Genomic DNA, 19,505 nt, shown 5'->3' with positions numbered 1-19,505 from the left:
ATCCTTTGCCAGAACTTCTGCACCGGTGTGCAGGACCATATGGCATGCATGTAGTTCTCTACAGAGTTACCTGAGCAGTGGGTGCATAGGTTTGAGTGTATAAGGCCCATTTGGAACATCCTTTGTCCTGTATAATGAGCTCTATGCAGAGTTTTGTATAGTATAAGCTGTAAGTTGGGGTTTTTAGTCATTTTGAAGGTGTTTAAACATATTTCTTTCCAAAAGTTTTGATCTGGATCGATGGATAGATCTTGCTCCCATTTTGAGGTTGGGAGGGAAATTGAGTCATCCATTTTTGACAATAACTTATACATTTTTTGCAATAATTTGGGGCTAGAAAGATTTAAAAATTCTAGCACCCATGGAGGTATTTCTAAGTTAAACTGATTAAGATTGAACCTTGCCTGAATTGCTGGTACTCAAGAAATTTACTGTTGCTAATTCCGTATTTTGAGACTAGTTCCTCGAATGAAATAAATTTTCCGTTTTGCATAACATGTTCAAGATTTCTAATCCCTTTATCATGCCATAAGGGAAAGCTCAATTTTATCTTTTTTCGGCAAATATCTGGATTGTTCCAAATGGGTGTTAATTTGCAGGGGATAAGTGGAGACCTAGTTATTTTTAAAAATTCCCACCAGGCTGTTAATGAGGTGTTAATACTAAGGCTCTTAAAACACTTATAAAAGGCAGATCAGACAATTTTACTTCTCCGCAGATTGCTTGTTCTAAGTCCAGCCATGGACTATCTACCGGGCTTGATTTGATCCAGTTTGTTATATACTGCAGTCTGTTGGCTAAGAAGTAGTGATAGAAACTTGGTAGTTCTAGACCACCATTACCTTTGGCTTTTTGCAGAGTTTTCAAGCTGATTCGTGATGGTTTGTTCTTCAATAAAAATGACAAGATGCTTGAGTCTAGTGATTTAAACCAAGCCATAGAGAGTTTATTATTGATCATTGAGAACAAGTAATTGATTTTAGGCAGGACCATCATTTTAATGGTGGCAACTCTTCCAATGAGTGATATAGGTAGAGATTTCCACTGCACAAGATCCTCTTCCACCTTTTTTAACAAAGGAATATGATTCATCTGTACTAGATCTGAGAGTCTGGTGGAAAAATTTATGCCTAAGTATCTAAGGTTACCTGACTGTAAAGGAGTAGTAGTTGTGTTTTGGAAACTACAATTCAAAGGCAAAACTGTTGATTTGCTCCAGTTGACGGAGTAGTCTGATATAGATGAGAACTTATCTATAAGTGATATTGTCTTCAGAAGAGAGGTTGGAGAATTCCTAAGAAAATGTAATACGTCATCTGCATAAAGGCTTATCTTATGGTCTGTTTTTTCTGTTTGAATTCCTTTAATATCTACATTTTGTCTAATTAGTTTGTTGTTTTTAATTGTATTTGATCATTTTAATATTTCATGGCCAATTTTAATATTGTCACTTTGAATGTCAGGGGTTTGAGGAACGTTTTAAAACGCACGTTGGTTTTTAATCAGCTGGCATCTTCCCCTTCAGCATTTGTTTTCTGCAGGAAGTCCACCTCCGGGACCAGCGGGACGAGGCTCTCTTTTCACGACAATGGAAGAGGGATAGATCCTACTGGAGCGTAGGTGGTGTCCACTCCTCAGGCGTCGGAATTCTTTTTGGCGACCGCGCCTTTGAGGAAGTAAGTTCATTTACCGCTCTTCAAGGCAGGGTTTTGGGAGTGGACGCCACATGGAGGGGACAGCGCCTCCGGGCCATATGCATCTACGCTCCAGTGGAGGCCTCGTCCCGTATAACTCTCTCTGAGGAGTTGTCCCCGTTGTGTGTCACAGATCGACACTTGATTTTAGGAGGGGACTTTAACATCGCGTTGGAGGGTAGAGAAGATGTCAGCTCAGGGCATTTTCGCCATTTTATTCATTCCTTTAAACTTGTGGATGGTTTTAAAACATGCAACCCCAGCATGCTGGGCTTCACCTGGCATAATAGTCGCGGAGCCAGCAGTCGCATCGACTACATTTTAGCTTCACCCCCCGTTGTTTTTGAAAAGGTGTCCCTCTCCCCACAGTGGCCCACTGACCACTTGGCAGTGGAGGCCACTGCCTCCATAGACGCCCCTGTATATGGGGGCGGCTATTGGAAAATGAACCTGCAGATTCTGGAGGAGAGCGATTTTAGACACCTTTTTTTAGATCACTTCTCCGAGTGGCAGAAGGACAAGCCTACCTTCCCCTCTGTGGCCGAATGGTGGGAGAGTGTGAAGGACAGGATCCAAACCTTCTCCATGCAGTATAGCAAGCAGCGCAGGATGGAGAAGAAATTCTCCATTCTGCAGCTGGAGAGAAGGTTGCGGGATGAATACGCCACTTACAACAATGGGGGCATGTATTAGGATGAATTCACGGACGATTACGTCACCCACGTGGCATGGAATTAATCCTTTTACTATAATATTCTGGGAAGTTGTAATTGTGGATTAATTCTGATCGTATGTGGACTGATCGTCCTGAAATTCAGATCAATCGTCCATGATTCACCCCGAATGTTACTAGACTGCACGAACATGTTATTTACCGATCCCCTGTAAAACCTAATTTTGCCATAAATAACTTGGGCTCATAAAAAGAAACCAGGATGCTCATCTTGCATCAAAAGCATGCATTTGAGATGACATTTTAATTGTAAAAGTGGCCATATGTGTTTACTTTACATTTTAATGGTGTGTAAATATATTGGTTGCTTTTATTGCTTTTTTTTTTGCTTATTTTATGGTGAATGGTTCTGCAGATAGTTTGTTTAATACTATTTTAAAATATTTTCAGTAATGTCTTATTGTATTGGCATTCACTTGTATGATGTGGGAAAATTTCAGCCTGTTATATTATGACTATTTCTGAATATCATTGTTTTAGTAGGAAAATGTTTTTAATTCCCTTGTTGACAGTGCCAATTTTTTAAGTGCAGTTTCTATTATATGTTTTAATGTGTTTGTGTCGATGTAAATAATTGTGCAGAACTGTTTAATAAAGTATTTGGATCTGAAAAAAAAAATCTGTTTTATCAGTTTAATATCTGATACGTCCCCTATGGAGGGGACCACATATTAAACGGATTTTTGGAACAGGGAGCCGGAAGTGGGGCTTGCCCCGTCCGCTCTACGCATGGACCCGGTATTGCTGTGCTTCCGGGAACGGTGCACCTCTACTGCCCCCTGTTGTTGAAAGGCAGAACTGACTGACTGACTGACTATATAAAGTACATGATCTTACCACACTGACATTTCTGATTTTGCTAACAATCATGTACAGTAAATTTAAAAGCTTTTTGTTTTGTCATAAATTATTTATGCTATTTTACAATGCAGATAAAGTATTCCTGTCGATACAAGGAGGATATATTTCTTTTCTCGATGGATGTCGTTTTGAACCTAAAGGTTGTTTTTTTGGAAGAGCAGTATATAGTTACTGCCTACATTTTTTGCTGTGCATGTGATTTTGATGAGAATATTACATTTTTATATCTCTGCGTAGATTTTTTCAGCAATAATTGAATCTATCCTTGTGTATTTAAGGTTTTGGTAATTCATGATTACCAAATAAGATTTGGTGTCATTGTACAAATATAAGAAGATTCAGTGTGCAGTTACCAGGTTACAAATAAACAAACAAATAAATAAAATGGCATCAGAAGAGAAGTACGATGACAGTAAAATGTGTGAAACTAATGGAATGTGAAAAATGTGTGTGCATATAAGTCTCCACATGTATAAAGCGGCTGTATAGCATAACGAAAAGGAGCAATGGATAACTGACATAAAGTGCTTACTGTCCATAACGACAATGAGTCATGTACGGCGTAAGATAAACACAACATGCGTTAACTTTGGATATGCATAATGCACACGCAAGAATCATATGTCTTTGGAATCGAAAGAACTATCAGATAACTTCAACAAGTTACCAAATGAATGCAAAATCAAAGATAGGCTATTAATTTCTGCCTGGCACTAACCTTGTATTCCTCTGTCACATGACCGGTGGGAAGTAGGACCCGAATGCAAGCTGTAGGGCAGAACCCCCTTTGCGGGGAGCTTTTCTGGCAGGCAGGCTTGGGCACAGAGACGCAAACAGACAAGGACAGAACTGGAGAACATTGGCCTGGGCACTTTACCAAACTAAGGAATGGGAAAACACAAGGCAGCTGGTAGTGACTGACAGAAGGACAGGAACATGAGGTGAGACTAATAAAGACCAAGCGTGGCTCATTAGGGCCACGTCAGGGAGGAGAACTGGAGAGTAAGGTTGACAGGACGGGCAGGCCATGACAGTAACACCCCCCAATCCTGTGCCCTCCTGGTGCAAAGGTATCATTAAGGGGACACACAGACCAGGGCAAAACCAAGGACAGCAGGGGAGACAAACCGCCAGGACACAACTCATGACAGGCCAGGTAACCCGACAGGGATGCAGACTAGGGACCAAAAGACAAACAGCGGGTGTCAGTGGGCAAGTGGCAACAAAGGAAACAGAAGAAGGAGACAAAGGGAGGGATTGGGCACCAAAAGGACCAAAGGTGGCACAGGACAGACAGGGCAGGACACAACCAGACAAACAATGTGCAACAAGAATAGGGCCAGGAGAGGGAGCCAGGGGGAACCTAAAGTGGGAAGCAAGAGTGACTGGAGTGGGGGCTGGAAGAGTGAAATCGGGCTAAGAGGTGAAACCAGGGAGAGCCACGGGGAAGCAAGACTACAGATCAAGCTCCGAGGTGCCGCAGAAGGGTCGCGGCCAGGGGGGCCTTCGGAGTCCTGTCTGGGTCTGTAGAAGGACGAGCTCCTCTCGTCTGCGCCAGCCGAGGGAAGAACAGCATCGGTAGACGGCGAGGGGTCGGCAGAGCCGGAGGGCATCGAGGAGCAGGCAGGACAGGAACCGGACCACACCGTGGACCCTGCAGAACAAAAGCAAAGGCCAGTACCAGTGCCGGAGGAAACCGCAGGTGGTTCCTTTCGGGAACCAATGGATGGGGTCCCCCGAAAAGACCCCCTTGGACCGAGCTGGGGTCAGGCGGTAAGTCTGGGTAGCATACCCCAGATCTTTCCTCCTGGAGCCGAACCCCCGACCAGTTTTCCGTTGACCCTGCCGTTGTCACGGCGATAACCTCCTCGGCTGGGGAAACTCTGGTCACGGGGCTGACACCACGGACTGGGACTCAGGGCAAGAACTGGAGGGTCCCACTCCATGTCCTCCGGGCCGCCTGTGCCTTAATCCATACTAAATGTAATTAAACAGAATGAAGCTTAAAAGAATAAAATGGTAAAGAGAGGAAAATTTAATGTGTAAGTTTCAAAAAACGGGCTCTTACTTTTATTCAGATGTTTGCAGGCGTTGTGACTCTGTGATGAATGGTGACGTATGAGATCCTGAGAATGGGCTACGCCTCCAAGGGTGAGTGGCAGGTGGCATTTCCCAGGAATTACAGGCTGGAGATGTCTGAGGAGCTCTCCTGGAGTGAAGACAAAAGAGAAGAAGGGAACAAGCAGAGGGTGTGGGGAGAAAAAGACTGCAGATCCAGTTACAGGTGAATTGTACAAATGCCCTTGAAGTCTTGGTCCATGAGGGATCCAATTTTTAATTAAAAAAAAAAAAAGGACAATAAATTATTTAAAAATAGAGTTTTCATTTATATCTGTCTAGGAGTTAAAACACATAAAATCAATTAACTTACCTGGTGATTTTGGAACTTCTGACCCCAAATCAAAATAATATAGATTATAACTAAATGCATCGTTTTATTTGGGAAAAAGGGATAAATTAAATAAAAGGTTAAATTTGGAATCTAAAACAAAAACAGCAATTTCACATCAGGAATAAATATCATTTCAAGGGTCTTCAGTACATTTTTCCTGTGTCTGCTCCCTTTACACGTAGAGAGTGATATAAACATGTACCAATATGTTAGACTGACTGAAATGAAACAGAGAAAACGTAAAATAAAGAAGTAAGGAAAATAGAGGTTAAAATGCACGGTAATTTGTCATATTGGCGCAAATGCACATAAAAAATGTACAACCGATTGCTGCATGTATCGCTTTTAAAGGTTAATGCGTACTTGTGAACCAGTTATGTCCATCACTGCGTACATAGCTAACAGAAAGTCAAAACGCATTGCTGTGCTCTAGAACTTGTGAAGTAACTTGCGTGCCTGCTAGCGGCATTCCAGTTCATTTCAAAAGGCATGCACAAGCAGTGCCATCTTGTGGTTTGTCATATATGGCAGATAGGCATGTTGCTGGCCACCCTAAACGAGGACCCAGCATGATGTTGGCCACTGCTGCTGGGCTGCTGTCACAGTTGGTGATTTTTGCTACCTGACTCGACGGTGATCTCAGCCATGGTCCATCTCCTGACCCCCATTATATTTTGTCACCATTTTGTCCCGTCCGCTCCACGCATCGACCCGGTATTGCAGTGCTTCCGGGAACGGTGCACCTCTACTGCCCCCTGTTGTTGAAAGGCAGAACTGACTGAGTGGGTGACTAATAGACTGAGTGCCTCTGGATGGCCAGCTAATTAGCTGCATGTGCTGTGAGGGAGGGGCCCTGTCCGTGCACAGCCCCCGTTTCCTGCTGTTTTTCTCTTTTATTTTTTTTTTAAAGGAAGGTGACACGCTGTCGTTTGTGCGGTGGGCAGCTGTGTTGAGGTAAGGAATGACGTCATCTTTGCCTTTTGAATTTTCCCTCATGTTTGTTTAAATGATTGCTGTTTTTTGAGAGGACAGGAGGACAGGGAGGAGTCTGGGCCCCGAGGCTGGCGGCTGCGACATCCCTGGGCATTCTACTCCGAGTGGGGGCGTCACGGAGGCCCGGCTAACGGCGACCCGCTAAGCGGCGGCCCCATATCGACTCGGGTCTCTCTTCGGTCTTCAGGACCGGTATACGTTTCTTCTCCTTTCCAGATTGGAAAAGACAGGAAGGAGCAAAAGTGGAAGAGTTGACGAAATGGCGACGGATGGCATAGCTTCCAGCGGTGGGGCGTAAGACCTTGCATTCCAGAGCATCCCCGCGCATATGAGAGTCTGCTCCGTACATCTCCATTCAGGTAAGTCAGCTTCCGGTGTGATCACTAGACTCCATTCTTGTGTTTGTCCCTAAAGAGAACAGCCAGGATAGGAAATGCTGGAAACCCATCCCGACCGGAGTCCATCCCTTCCCGGTGGCACAGTAACCCGAAAGTGTTTGTGAGTGTGGTTTATGTCAGATTAGGAGAGCTCAAATGAACCTTTTGTTGGATGATAGTCGGCGACCAAAACAAGAGCTAGATCACAGAAAAGTGTTTCAAAAACGACAGCGTCAAAGTGAAATGCAACGCTGGATGGAAGTTTTCTAGTCCTGATGAAGGATGTAGAATCAGAATCCAGATATGTTTCCATACAAGGAATTTGCCTTGGTGGTGCTTTTACATGACATTACAAAGAACATACCACATTTAGCAAAGACATATGCAGAAAGGTAATAGACAATAGACTGGCAATTGGGTAATATGATAATTATATGATAATTAAGTTTATTAATGGCAGTAATGATGGTATTATGATATTTATATATGTGTGTACATAGTAATCATTGTAGTATGAATATAAACTATATAAATGGTATAATAATTTAAAGGGCTCTTAAATGGTGCCGTTATTAAGTAGCAGCCAAGTCAACTATATGTGCAAGAGTGCAATATGTATACAGAGTTTGCAGTATGTGTGCATAATGTGCAAGAGTGCAGAATATAATCATAGAGGAAGTTTATCAGTTGTTTACTGGTTATGCTGGTGGATATTTCACTGCAGCTGACGATTAATTGAACGTCCAGTCAGAGACTGGCTTGGTTAATGAGAGAGACTGCCTAAGGGAAGAAGCTCTTGGCGTGCCTTGTGGTCTTGGTTCTGATTGCCATGAGTCTACTCCTGGAGGGTAAGGCTTGAAAGATGTGGTGAGCAGGGTGAGATGGGTCCTCAAAGATTTTGTATGCCCGTTTCCTGGTTCTGGTGATGTACAGTGTCTGGAGGGTAGGCAGGTTACTGCCGATTATTCGCTCTGCTGAGTGGATGATGTGTTGCAGTCTGGCCTTGTCTCGTTCAGTGGCTGATCCAAACCAGGCTGTGATGGAGGAGCTAAGGATGGACTCAATGATTGTAGCGTAAAACTGGGCCATCGTGGTTATAACATATTATTTTGGATCAGGCACGGACAGTTGTGAGAGTTCAGTCCGCATTAGCTCTGATAGAATAGTATAAATTTGCAAAGCTAAAGTCCACAAACAGAATCCTAACATATGTCTCAGGGCACTCCAAGTGTCGGAGCAAGAAATGTAGTCCAGTGTTAACTGCATCGTCCACAGGTCTGTTGGTTCTGTAGGCAGACTATAGAGCAGGGGTGTCAAACTGCAGTCCTGGGGGGCCAGAGCCCGGTATAGCTTAGTTCTTTCCCTGTTCCACCACTAATGATTCAGCTCAAGAGCTGTGTGGTAATTAGCACAAGGAGTTGAATCAGGTGTGTTAAATGAGGGGAAACCCAAAAATGTGCAGGGCTCTTGCTCTCCAGGACTGGAGTTTGACACCTGTGCTATAGAGGGTCAAGCGATGGGTCTGTGATGGTTTTAAGGTATGACAGCACAAGTCTCTCAAAAGCCTTCATTACCACTGATGTGAGAGCCACTGGTCTGTAGTCACTGAAGCAAGAGACTCTGGGTTTCTTTGGAAAAGGTGTTATTGTGGATGACTTAAGATACAAAGATCCAGTGACTAATTGAAAATATCTGTGAAGACAGGTGATGGTTGATCTGCACAGTGCTTCAGAGTGGCTGGGGAGACCAGGAGCTTTCCCTGTATTCTGACTCCTAAAGATCTTGTTTACATCTCTGTCGTTGATTCTCCTGGGAAGGTGGCTGGACGTGGGGGGGGGGCGTGAGCTGGGGAGAGTGTGGGCGAGGTGTGAAGGTACCCAGGTGTGAAGAAGGCCATTGAAAAGGTGAGGGCTGTATGATGCGCGAATGTGGCTTTTCAAACCCGCAGTAGAATTTGAACAGGTTTTTGTCACCACTCCTGTAGGCTACATCTTTTGTTTTATGAAGCTGCCTGAGTTCAGTTGTAAACCATGGGTCGTCATTATTATAGCTGACAACAGACTTTTTGGGAATGCGAGAGTCCTCGCAGAAGCTTATGTGCCATGTTACAGTGTCCGTGTATTCATCCACGCTGTTAATAGCAGTTTTGAAAACATTCCAGTCTGTCGAGTCAAAGCATGATTTTAATTGCTCTACAGCTCCACATGTCCAGTGTTTCACTCTAGTAACGACAGGTTTAGCAGTTTTCAGATTTTGTCTGTATGCTGGAATTAGATAAATTGTTGCATGGTCAGAGTTTCCTAGTGCAGCACCAGTCATTTTCTGTCATTAAAATGTGACGTCTTTTCAGTTACCTATTTATTTGTTTTGGCTTTTTCTTATTATTATCTGTGTGTTCATTGTAATTGATTAATAAAATTATTTATTTTCATTATTATTTCTTTTTCACTTATCTTTGAAATGTGATTTTGAAGTTTTAATGTGATTGTATCCTTGTCTTTGTAAAGCACTTTGAATTGCCTTGTGCCTGAATTGTGCTATATAAATAAACATGCCTAAAATCCTTGACGATGACAATGTGCCCAGCCAGCTGTGAACTGTTCATGCGCTTCAAGAGATTTGTAGTTTTTAAACTCTTTAAAAGTGTACGCACTAATGACAGACACTAGGTGGTTGACAGTGTCCCCATAAGAAAGCCAAGGTAGCGCATCGGGATCCCTTGTCCATGTGTTTGCTGGCATTTCATGAGGGTCGACGAGGACACCATAGACAGTGGCGTACTCTCACTGTTCTTCGCTTTCTCCATCTTTGCATTTCTTGCAGTGTGAAGATCTGCGAGCTGTTTAATTTTAGTGACCGCTCCTTTTCAGGATTATGTAGTATATGTTTAACATTAGTTCAAAGTGTGGAAGGGAAATTTAAAGTGATGGTAGGCCAGGGTTGGGAGGCATTGTGGGATTGTTCTTGTGTCTCAGGTTTTGTTGTTTTGGGGATGGTGCCGTGTGTCCTTGCCTCGCAGCCACCTGCATGGAACCAGCTTTGCAGGCCACAGACCTTGGAGAACTGGGCTGAAGGGAACATCGCCGGGGGGAGAAAGGGGACCTGCAGGAAGCCTTGAAATGTAGCTGCTATACTATGCTAGACGCAGTTTGTTGTATGGTAGCATTTGAACACACAAGCAAGTTATGTATCCATAAGGGTTGTATATGTTTACGCTGAAGTCTTTATTTAGGTAATATAGGGTTGGGGTTTCGCTTACTGATAGCATTGTGAGCCATGCCAGCCATGGACACCGAAGGGGGGGTTGCACCTTTTTGCTGGGTTGGGAGTGGAATTTCCCTAATGTTTAGGGTTTTTGCCCTCCTTCCTAGGCTGGATAGACAGGCTTATGTGTGGGACTCATAGGAGGCCTAGGCCTAACGAGGATTGGAAGCTCAACATCCTTGAAGTAGACCAATAGTGGCGTATTATGTTTGTTGTATGGTCGAAACCTGGTTTGCAGATGTTTGGTAACCAATCGGGACTTAGAAGTCCATATAGGGGAATTCGTCTTATAGTATATTAACCTGCTGATTTCTGGGTGCGGGGTGCATTGCGCATTGTACCCGAGTGTGGCTGGAACACTATGCTGGATTGCTGAATAAAGAAGAAAACTTTGCTCATTATGTTAAGACGGAAGCGGAATTGGGAGTTACGTCAGTCTGCAGCAGCGCTGGATCGTTTTACGGCACACTGCTTGCCTGGTCGCAGCCTCCAAAGAGCAAGAGTTCCAGAAGTTCACCTGCGCTCCAGAGACATTTCATAGTTATTATCTTATGTGCCCCTCTCGTTTGGTAGTTCATTTTCTGTCCGTGATTACGGGTGTGCGTGTATGATGTTCAGTAAGTAATGTTTTCTATACTTTTAATGTAGTTGATTTCTTTCTGTATGCGCAGTATCGGTGTAGTGTTGCTAGATTGCGTATATGGCAGCTTGTTGGATTTACATGCCCTGTTATCGTTGATGTAGCAATTTGTCGTGGGTCAGCATTTGTATGTGGTAATTATAATTTGTTATTGCTATTAATCAAGTTAAAGGAGCACCTCCAACTTATTATATAGTTTACTGGTAATCCTTCAGTGCCATCTTGTGGACATATTTGAAACTACCATAATTCGCTTACCTTTTCCAGAATGTTGTCGTTATTCCCTTTATTGGTTTATTTCAGAACCACGCCCACATATTGGATTGGATGGTGCCTATTGTTAGTTGCTGGGCTGTAACCACAGAATTGCGAGTAAAAACCTTAAACCCACCTTGGCTGTGATCCCAGTGCTCTGACCGGCACTCTTCTGAGAACACTACCTCATCCGGAACCACGATTTCATTAGTCCACCTAAACCTCCCCCACACATTACATGCGAGGTCTGGAGTTTGATTCAAGTGTGACAGAGTGAGAGTGATTATAGAGGATTATAGAGTCATAGTTGTTTGGGTTAATTCTGACTACCACAAAAGTTTACAAGCCCTCTTTTGGCAAGAGCTAATCATAAGAGCTAATCCTAATCATTTTCATCTTTGCCGTTTAAATCACTCATGAATAGATGTCTTTGTGAGAAATTGGTTTGTTTTAAGCATTTTAAATGTAAATAAATACTGCAATACTCATTGCAGAAATACATCTTTTCCAATATTGTGCAGCCTAATAATGAAGTACTTACTACTACGAGATATCTAACAACATACGATGCAACATTCAACAGGGGGTAGTGAAGTGATATGTGGCAGATCAAAGTGCCAATTCGATGTGGGGCAGTGATTAGCATGTGGAGAATGCTGCAGCAGTATTACAAAATCAGCAACTCTTTTAAAAATAATAGTGATATAAATATATTATTTATTAATAAGTATATAGAATCAGTACACAAAGTATAAGTATATAAAGTTTAAGTACATAAAGTATATAAGTATAAAAATCTTAAGTATAAAAATGTTATAAGTTTAAAAATGTTATAAGTATAAAAATGTTATAAGTATAAAAAATTTAAGTAAAAAAAAGTTTAAGTAAAAAAATTTAAGGGCTCAGGCCTGCTGCTCCTACTCATCAGAGTGGATCTGATACTTGAACTTCTTCTTCAGAGCCTCTGCTAAGATGGCAGCAATGTCCTCTGAGGGCATGGGCGTCCCCTGCGTCAGTCCCCTCCTCGTCACTGGCGTCCCACCTGGCGACCTCAGCACTGGGCGCAGTTTAATGTGCGCCAGCTCCGCCAGAACATCCACCATGTTGGGGCCATTGGTGGGTCCTGCGCCACTTCCCTGACAATGACTCGTCTTCTGCTTCGGGCCCTGGATATTAGCAGGCGGAGGCGGTGGAGGAGGAGGAGGAGGAGGAGGGGGCGGGAAACAGCTTGGAGCTGAAGTGGGGACTATAAGAGGAGTCCCAGTGGTCTCCGAACTGCTCCGGGGCATATTTGGGTCAGTCAGGGCACCAGCAAGCTGGGAGATCTCGGACCGTAAACGGTCCACCTCGTCTTCGAGGGCTGCAATCTTCTCCCAAACTGCCGCCCACTGATCCCCGTGTCCACTGGGGAGGTGGATGCCACTCCCGACATTTGCAGGGGCGTTGCCATTTATAGCAACCCCCGTTGCAACACTTGAGGATGTCTTCACAAAGCGCTGGGAAAGAAAAAAATCTCCAGTTGCAAAAAACTTGTTACATTGCGCAGTTCAACGCAGAGGGGGCGACTCTGTGAAACAAGCGATCTTCCTTGGTCGAAAAAATACTGTATTCGGAACGGAATCAAATCCAAAAAAAACAGTCTGCACACAAAGTACAGAGAGTTAGATGTCTTACTTAAACATCACACAAAATTATATTTTTCTCCATCATCCATTAACATACAGCGCAATCTCAGATCCACATTAGGCCATACTATACAGATTTCCTGTATAACATTAATATACGCATATACATGTATATATTTATATATGCACATTATAAACATTTCAACCTGCAATGGTACTAACAGGGTGGCTAAACTGAATAACACCATATCACAGTCAACGTATTCCGATCAATTAGCAAGTAGCCTTATAGGTAGCTTTAGCATTTTACATACAACTATAAAAAATGATACATTAGCAAAGAAAATAATCAACAAAGGTTCACATTCATATCCTGACTGTTTTTCCTTCACACTAATGATCCCTATATCTATATTTTCCTTAACATTTAACCAAACAGGTAAATTGACCTACCAGGATATCCAAAAGAGAGCAATTGCACCAAAATCTTTCTATCCACTAATTGCTGCAATTGTATGCTTCGGCCAAAAAAAATAAACAGTGCTCTAAACGTTGATATCTACACAAATATATATATATATATGTAGATATATACGTTTATTTCTCTAAGTTGCCGTTCACTCTTCTTTCCGCTCTCTTTACCCGCCTTTCTCCGTCTAGAAAAGCCCGCCGGAAAAAAAACTCCCACCCTACCTTTCGGCACTCAGGAACGTCTTAAAGAGACAGCTGCCCACTTTGGTATACACACACTTATTGTAAGGTTCATGTCTCCCTCTTTACAAATTACGCTCTATAATAGCTTCAAATCATTATGGTACTTTAGCTTTATAGACCTGGCTTCATATGGTTTTGTTATTATTATTTTTGGTATTAGTATTATTATTTTAAGAATGAAGCTAAATAATATAGCCGCCCACTAATATGTCACATATGGGTTAAAATGCAGAGGACACATTTCGTCGTTGTGTGATGTGCCAAGAATGGCACTTGATTACAAAGTACAAATACTTTTTTACTTGCCAACATTCATAAGCAACTTTATTTTTCAGTACAGTTGCGGTTTTTATAAATCTTGGTGATTAATATTCGCGGAGAGCGTGGGGTTTCCATTTTTCTATAACATTTATATTGTTAAAGGAAACACAGCTTAGCAAGCTGTTTAATTTTAATGACTGATTGTTTTCAGTATTAACTAGTATTTGTTTAACATTGGTTTAAAGTTGACTGCTGCTACTTTAGCAACAGCTCGGCATGCGCTCTCTGAGCTGATCCTAATCACTTTCATCCTTGATATTTCAGTCAGTCATGAATGGAGGTGTTTGTGAGAAACTTATTTATTTATTTTTTTAAAAAAGATCCTTTATAAACACTCCAATACTTACTGCAGAAAATGATTTTACGCAATGTCCTGCAGTCCAGTTATGAAATACTAATCTAAAAACATACAATGTGCTGCCCACAGAAACGCTGTCTGTGCGCAGCCTGCTGGCAAAAAGCGGAACTACAGTTACAGCTAATAAGGCAGAACGGAAACATCGGCGTCACTCCTTGGACTGATGATAGCTTATAAATAGTTCTCAGTGAACCAAATAGAATGAACCAAATTTCACTGGTCCCATGCAAACTGACACCCATCTGGAACAACCCTGACATCCTGTTAAATAAAAAAAGTGATAAACTTCCTGGCTTGGCATAATAAAGGAATCAAGCGCCTCGAACATATAATCCAAGACAATTGCATGATATCATTTGACAAAATTACAGAAACTTATAACATTGAGAAAAACAAATACTTAGAATATCTTCAACTTAAATCAATAATACATAATAGATGGTGCCGTAAGCAATTAGATCTGGAGCTTTCACCAAAAATAGCAAACTTTTTAATAACTCCAACTAAAAAACTACTGTCTAGGATTTACGTGCATCTAGCAGAATCTGATACAACGCTCTCACTCCCTACCCACAAATGGGAAAGGGATTTGCTCATCAATCCAGACACTAACTTCTGGAGGCAAATTTGCTTGAATACCTTTCGAATGAATCAGAACTCCAACCTGCAGCTATTACAGTACAAAATTTTACACAGAACACACTACACAGGGCAGAGGATGTTCCAGATGGGTATCAGAGATACTGACATATGCCTAACTTGTAAGAAGGATGCACCAGATAATTACCTGCATGCTTTCTGGTATTGCACACCGGTCAACGAATTCTGGCAAAGGATTTGTGAAGACTCATCTACACACCTAGGGCATCCCATCCCACCCTCCCCCTCACTCTGCCTGCTTGGGGACCTCACTAACACTAATATGGACACGAATAAATCTTGCATGCTTCTCACAGTACTAACCGTTGCTAAGAAAACAATCCTTCTGAACTGGAAGTCAAAAGAGAATTTAAACATAAATCTGTTCAAAAATCTACTCTTGGATTATGTTTCCATGGAGAGGATGTCTGCCTGTAAGAAAAATCATTTGATCGATGAAGACAGTTGAAGACAGTTGGACTCCAATAATTAATTTTTTAATGTAATGTCGTCACGGGTGGTGGGGCCTTGCCGTCACCGTCCCGGGTTGGAGGCTGGGTTGTTGGGGTCCTCTGGTGTTTCTCTTGGCTGAGGGCGCGTGGTCAGTGTCTCTGGGTGGCCGCTGGCCTGGCCTGTTGGGGGCGGAGCGGGGGATGGGAGGTTCTGCCCCCCCGGGGTGGGTGGCGCGCTGGGGGGGGATCGGAGGGTGGGGCCTCTGGGTTCCGCCTGGGCCGCTGCGCTGGGGTGTGTGGGTTTGGGGGCGTGGGCTCTATCTGCTGGGGCCGCTGCTCCGGCTCCCGGGCGGGTGGTCGCCCGCATGCTGGGGGGCCTGGTCTGCCCGGGCCCGTTGCCTGGTGGGGGTGGGTCGTTGTCTGCCGTTGGCGATTCCGGTGCGGGGCCCTCGGACACTGTGGGGTGGTTTGGGGGGGGAGGTGGGAGGAGCGTCTGCCTCGCCGGGGGGGGGGGGGCCTGGGGTGGCCGGGGGGCGGGGGTCACCCTGCCTGGCTGGACCGGCTCCCCGTTTGCCGGGGGGTCTGGGGTTGTCCTGTCCTTGGCTTCTAGCTGGGGTCTCATCGGGCGTGGTGGGGTGGGTCTCTCCCGGTCTGCGCCTGGGGGGGGGGCGGTTCCCTGCTGCCGGGCTGCTTGTGGCGCCCCTGAACACCTCGGTTGGCCATCCCTGCCGGCTGTGCGGGGTCGGGGATGGGGAGTAATTGGGGCCAGTCGGGGATCTGGCCCCGGTGCCGGGGGGGGGCCCACTCCTGGCACACCCTTATTGCTCCCCTGGGCCCAACATCACATTTCACACAACACTAGGGCCTTGAGGGGCGGTGGGGAGGTGCGCCGAGACACTGCCCCTCAATTTTTACTTGCATGTTAGACACCACATGACACTAGGGCTGAGGAGGTGGGTTGAGGCAGGTGGGGCTCTGCCGTCTGCCAGCGGTGGAGCCCTCATACCCGAACTGCACCCACTAATTTTAATGCATTGTAGACATAAACACACAACTCTCTCACACATGTACATGCACACTTCAGACCAACATGGGTCAGGGAGGGGATGGGGGCTGAGGAGCCCCCCCATAACTCTCTGTCTCTGTCTCTGGCCCTGACCCATCATGGGGGGGTTCGGGCGGCCCTGGCGGGTGTGGGGGCGGCCTCCTCTCTTGGGCCCTGTTAGGCGGATTGGGGGGTTCGGTTTGGGCTGGGCGGGGGGTCTGCCGCTCCCCGGTCGCCGCGGGTCCGCTCCCGGGTGGGGGGGGGTCTCTTTGTATGGGCCCCCCTTGGATCGTCCTGCAGTGTTGGGGGGGGAGGCGTGCCGGGTCGCTGCGGTGGGCGGCGGCCCGTCCTGCCGGGGGATGGGCTGGGGCCCCTCCGGTGTGTGGGCGGCCGTCCGCCGGGGGGGGGTGGGGTGGTCCTGGTTGGTGGGGCCCTTCGGCCCTGGACCCGCCTGCCTCGGTGGGGGGGTTGCGGGTGGGGCTGGGGGGCTCCCAAACATGCTACAATAACATCAGAACATAAAGTCATGGTGCCTTGGAAAAAAAATTAATAATGTGTATGACTCCCATGAGCTTGGAGGACCACATCCATACGTCTTGGCAATGACTGAAATAACTTGTTGATGAAGTCATCAGGAATGGCAAAGAAAGCAGTTTTGCAGGACTCCCAGGGTTCGTCTAGATTCTTTGGTTTCGTCTTCCAAGCCTCCTCCTTCATCTTACCCCAGACATGCTCAATAATGTTCATGTCTGGTGACTGGGCAGGCCAATCCTGGAGCACCTTGATCCTCTTCAGTTTCAGGAACTTCAATGTGGAGGCTGAAGTATGAGAAGGAGCGCCATCCTTCTGCAGAATTTGCCCTCTCTTGTGGTTTGGAATGTAATGGGCAGCAAGAATATCTTGATACTTCAGGCTGTTGATGTTGCCATCCACTCTGCAGATCTCTCGAACACCCCCATGGATGTAACCCCAAACCATGATTTTTCCTCCACCAAACTTGACTGTTTTCTGGGTGAATTTTGAGTTCATGCGGGTTCCAACAGGTCTTCTGCAGTATTTGCGGCATTTGGTATGTAGTTCAATGGATGATTCGTCAGAAAAATCAACCTTCTGCCACTTTGCCTCTGTCCATCCTTGCTGCAAGCTGTGGGCCTTGGCAAATTCAACATGCTTTTTTTGTTGTGTTCTTGTTAATGCTGGTTTCTGAGCACTAATTTGGCCATGGAGACCACTGCGTGCGAGAATTCGAGAAACTGTTCTTGTAGACACAGCGATTTCTGGTGACCAGTTCTGATGTAGCTCTGCTGCAGTTGAAAAAGGGTTGGCCCTGGACTTTCGAAGCAACAAACGGTCCTCTCAAAGAGTTGTCTTACGGGGTCTGCCTGACCTGGGCTTGTCATGAACATCACCAGTTTCTTCATATCTTTTTTTAATCCTCTCCACTTGACGTTTGAATACATTAACGATGTCTGCCACCTCAGCAGCAGACTTGGTCTGTGGTTGAATCTTTGGCATGTTGTCAGAAGTTAGGTTGCACTTCAAGTGAAGGTCTGGTGTGCTGGGGTTCTTTTTATACACACCTGGGATTATGTTAATTACAATATTTGTCACAGGTGAACCTCTAATTTGTGATTGGTTGAATAATTAAAAGACATGACAAGACTTTTGTCCTTGCAAAAACAGGTGTTATGGACTTTAACAAGCTGTGAACATCAGGACACTTTTTGACTGTTTCATTTTGTACCCAGTTATTAATGTGAAAGCCCTTGGCATTAAATTGATCCATTCATTGTAACAATTGATTGATTAGAAATAAAGTTATATGCCTTTTTAAGTTACTATGTCCTTAAGACTTTTGTCAATGACTGTACACTCACCTAAAGGATTATTAGGAACACCTGTTCAATTTCTCATTAATGCAATTATATAATCAACCAATCACATGTCAGTTGCTTCAATGCATTTAGGGGTGTGGTCCTGGTCAAGACAATCTCCTGAACGCCAATCTAAATGTCAGAATGGGAAAGAAAGGTGATTTAAGCAATTTTGAGCGTGGCATGGTTGTTGGTGCCAGACGGGCCGGTCTGAGTATTTCACAATCTGCTCAGTTACTGGGATTTTCACGCACAACCATTTCTAGGGTTTACAAAGAATGGTGTGCAAAGGGAAAAACATCCAGTATGCGGCAGCCCTGTGGGCGAAAATGCCTCGTTGATGCTAGAGGTCAGAGGAGAATGGGCCGACTGATTCAAGCTGATAGAAGAGCAACTTTGACTGAAATAACCACTCGTTACAACCGAGGTATGCAGCAAAGCATTTGTGAAGCCACAACACGCACAACCTTGAGGCGGATGGGCTACAACAGCAGAAGACCCCACCGGGTACCACTCATCTCCACTACAAATAGGAAAAAGAGGCTACAATTTGCACGAGCTCACCAAAATTGGACAGTTGAAGACTGGAAAAATGTTGCCTGGTTTGATGAATCTCGATTTCTGTTGAGACATTCAAATGGTAGAGTCAGAATTTGGCGTAAACAGAATGAGAACATGGATCCATCATGCCTTGTTACCACTGTGCAGGCTGGTGGTGGTGGTGTAATGGTGTGGGGGATGTTTTCTTGGCACACTTTAGGCCCCTTAGTGCCAATTGGGCATCGTTTAAATGCCACGGCCTACCTGAGCATTGTTTCTGACCATGTCCATCCCTTTATGACCACCATGTACCCATCCTCTGATGGCTACTTCCAGCAGGATAATGCACCATGTCACAAAGCTCGAATCATTTCAAATTGGTTTCTTGAACATGACAATGAGTTCACTGTACTAAAATGGCCCCCACAGTCACCAGATCTCAACCCAATAGAGCATCTTTGGGATGTGGTGGAACGGGAGCTTCGTGCCCTGGATGTACATCCCACAAATCTCCATCAACTGCAAGATGCTATCCTATCAATATGGGCCAACATTTCTAAAGAATGCTTTCAGCACCTTGTTGAATCAATGCCACGTAGAATTAAGGCAGTTCTGAAGGCGAAAGGGGGTCAAACACCGTATTAGTATGGTGTTCCTAATAATCCTTT

The 19,505-nt window shown here is 44.6% G+C and overlaps 1 long non-coding RNA gene and 1 pseudogene across 1 annotated transcript; one reads left to right on the top strand and one right to left on the bottom strand.

Moving 5' to 3' along the window:
- Positions 1–3,020: 3,020 nt before the first annotated feature.
- LOC140582619 (U2 spliceosomal RNA) lies at positions 3,021–3,199 on the top strand (annotated as a pseudogene).
- An 8,767-nt stretch (positions 3,200–11,966) lies between these two features.
- Positions 11,967–13,540, bottom strand: LOC140582320 (uncharacterized). The gene is made up of 2 exons (XR_011985254.1): positions 13,348–13,540; positions 11,967–12,909 (listed from the first exon to the last, which is right to left on the bottom strand). It is a non-coding gene; the product is annotated as an uncharacterized lncRNA (long non-coding RNA).
- Between the last annotated feature and the right edge of the window lie 5,965 nt (positions 13,541–19,505).

This window comes from Paramormyrops kingsleyae, chromosome 24 (genome assembly GCF_048594095.1).
Source record: "Paramormyrops kingsleyae isolate MSU_618 chromosome 24, PKINGS_0.4, whole genome shotgun sequence".
In the NCBI taxonomy this organism is placed as follows: Eukaryota; Metazoa; Chordata; class Actinopteri; order Osteoglossiformes; family Mormyridae; genus Paramormyrops; species Paramormyrops kingsleyae.
Note: the sequence above shows the minus strand (reverse complement) of the source record. Positions and strands in the feature narration are given on the sequence as shown.